This window comes from Cyprinodon variegatus, unplaced genomic scaffold, assembly GCF_000732505.1.
Source record: "Cyprinodon variegatus isolate N-32 unplaced genomic scaffold, C_variegatus-1.0 Scaffold133, whole genome shotgun sequence".
Lineage (NCBI taxonomy): Eukaryota > Metazoa > Chordata > Actinopteri > Cyprinodontiformes > Cyprinodontidae > Cyprinodon > Cyprinodon variegatus.
The window spans coordinates 638,279-641,588 of NW_015150586.1; positions in this window are offsets into that span (position 1 = coordinate 638,279).

Below are 3,310 nucleotides of genomic sequence, written 5' to 3' on the forward strand. Positions count from 1 at the left end.
CAGGAAGCCAATAAAGAGAAGCCAGGATAGGAGAGATATGATCTCTATTTTTCATTTTCATCAGAACTCTGGCTGCAGCATTTTGGATCAGCTGAAGCCTTTTAACTACAGTTTGTGGACTTCCTGATACTAAAGAATTACAATAGTCCAGCCTTGAAGTAACAAATGCATGCTTAGTTACTTTAACACAATTCTTTTATGCCTTACCCTGCTAACATGAAACAATGCTGTTAAAGTAACTAAATATTATTAAGTAAATGCCAAAAATGGTTGCATTATTTTTTTCATCGGTTTCATTTACTTATTATTTTACTTTATTTTGGAATTGCAAGTTTTGATAGTTAAATGTTTTGGTGGGTTAACTTTAAAGCACATAGTGATGAAGAGGGGCCACTTCCTTAATGATGTATGTTCTCCCTACTTTCTTGCCCAAATATATGGAGTCAAAGCTCTGCCAAAATGGCACACACCTGATAAATTCTCACATGAGCAGATTTATCTAAAACATGCACACATCACAGCAGGATCAAACCAGGCACATCCCCCCCGTGTTACAAAGGGTTGCCCTTAAGTCTTTTACTTCTTTTCCTGTCGTAAACATTTAAAACATCGTCAACAGAAGAAAAAAAAGCCCACTACAACATTCACACCTGCCATTTCTGTGCGATCAGATTTGAAACCATGAGGCCCGGACATAAAAGAAATATTAGTAGATGCCCCTTCTCTGCGCTTTTGTCTCGCTTTTTATGCATCTGTTTCCTCTTTCTACTCATTTCTTTCTGCGCTCCTGACAACATTTGATCACTTGAGGAAGTACTTTTAGAAAATCCCACCTCTAGGAACTTTAATGTTTACTTCCTGTTTGCTGTGTTCTGTAAGACCACCATACCCATAGTCAATACGCATGCGCAAGACATCAGATTTGGATTTATCCCTTTAGTTTTACACGAAAAATAGACTTTAAACTACCTCAACAGGCGTGCATCCCTTTAGTCATGTACAAAAAATTATTTAAGGTCAGATTGCCAAACTCTTCAAAACACACCAAAAAGTAAGTAATTAAATAGTTTTTTTTTTACATGATTAAAGGAATATACGCCTGCTGAGGTAGTTAAAAGTGTATTTTTCATACAAAACTAAAGTAATAAAGTTGTATTGACTGGGTATGCTGGTCTGACGAGGTATGCCCATCTGACAGAACATCGGCTAGCAACGTTAGCAAAGTATCTTCAATCTAACCACGGTCTGCCGGTGTCCAGGCTACCGTCACCTGGTTGGGTTTGGTCGCTCCGTCCCCAGCCCCAATCAGCTGATGGCTCGGTTCTGCTGCACTGTAGTCGACCAAAATCCCGGACAAATTTTAAATTCCTCCCGGACATTTTTTTAGGTCTGAAAAGTAGGACATGTCCGGGAAAAAGAGGACGTCTGATCACCCTATCATATCAACAATCTGATGTTTTAGTGACTGAGTGCTTGTTGCTATGATGCGTCTTTGCTCAGCAGCTTCCCTCATTGTAAACCAACCAATCAGCGCGTAGCTCATCTAAATATTCATGATCATACCATAAAAGGAAGAAAACCTGTCGTTTCATTCTAGGGCTTTTAACCAGGCTGCATTAGGGCTCATAGAACAGCAAATATGCCATTTTCAGCCAAACCAATGTCACACACCCTATTCAGAGACCTTAAGGACCAAATACCCTATAAAACCATTCTATCACCCCTTTAAAGGACACATTATTTCTATGCACTGAAACGTATTTTTCATTCATCTATACGTGTAATAACAAAACATGTATTTTTGGTGTGGCTGCTTCAAACTGCTCATGATTTATAGATGTTTTTTAATGGTTGTAATTTAATCTGTATATAACATTCCAACTTAAATTTTTATAAAGGTGACACAGATTTTAATCAAGCCTGCTGGAGGCGACCCAATGCCCTGCAGCTGCCCAGGATACAGAAGAAACAACTAGAGGTCATTAAATTTTATAGTTATCATTATGTAGGGAAAAAATCAGTTTTTCAATTTGTATATATAAGTTTCATTTTAAATTTTAATTCCTGCAGAATCTGTATTGATGCAAATTGGCCCTGAACACAATGTTATTTTGCTCACAAGGGAAGAAGACAGAGAAGGCTGAATGACCAGATGGCTCTTATAAACACTATTGATTGATTAATATTATTTATCTTAGGAAATGGAAGAGGCACATTCCTGGATTTCATACTTGATTTTTGTTTAAATATTAATAAATATATAAAAATGGACGAAAACATCACTGTCCCTGTTTCCTATTTTAATTTTAATAAAATGTATTTATTTTTATCTATGAGCTGGAAATGTCTCCAGATTAGATTGCAGGAATCTGGTCACCTTACATTAGCTTAGTTAAAAGTTCCAAATTTAAAATGTATCCTTTTAGATCATATTGTTACTGCTGTCAGAAAACATTCATGACTGTTTTAATTTTTTCAAGTTCAAGGCTATATACAGTAGCCTCGAACTCAACGCTATTTCTGACATTTTTAATAGAAAAGAGTTCCTGGATGGAAGAGAAACGTCTTCAAACTTGGAAACAAAGTCCAGTGGATTGATTTAAATTTTTTGTTAGTATGACTATGACCTGGATGACTGGGAATCTTCCCCAGCACATGTGGATGAAAACTTTTCTAGTTCATTTCTGACAGAAATCCTTTAGTCATAAATGTAACCCCAAAATAAATCCATTACTTCCGGGACTAAAATAGGCAGCAGGTTGTTTTCCTAACAGCTCTGAGGTGCTGAAGGTGCGTTTCCTGTAATCGCTGTGTAACCTGCTGTATATTTGCATGTGTTCTATATGAAACATGGCTCTGAAAGCAGAGGTGGAAGAAGCAGCACCAGCGGGGGGTGATGAGCAGGTTTGTGAGCCGCGGAGCGGAGCCTTCTAGCAGCCACAGGTTGTTGAATTGACAGATGGCTGTGCAGTCAGAGCGGCTGATCATTATTGCCTCATTACCCGTAAAATCTGCATTCTGCTCAGGGCTATCTTTGCCAATTAGGGGAGCGACGTGAAAGACGCATCTGAGCAAAGCAAATTTGAATCCTAATAGAAAAGAAAAATGTGGAACAATAAGAGCTGCGCCTTTAGAAAGCCTCTGTAGAACCCTGGCGAGGTGAGCCGATGACGAGCACACAGACAGACACATACCTTACTTTGATAGCAAAGTGAGTGACAGTCAGGAAATAGCTGAGATGAGGCAGAAGAAGCCCAGCTCATCAACCGCAGCGCTCTTATCTCCATCTCTCCTCCTTCTATCTCCATCT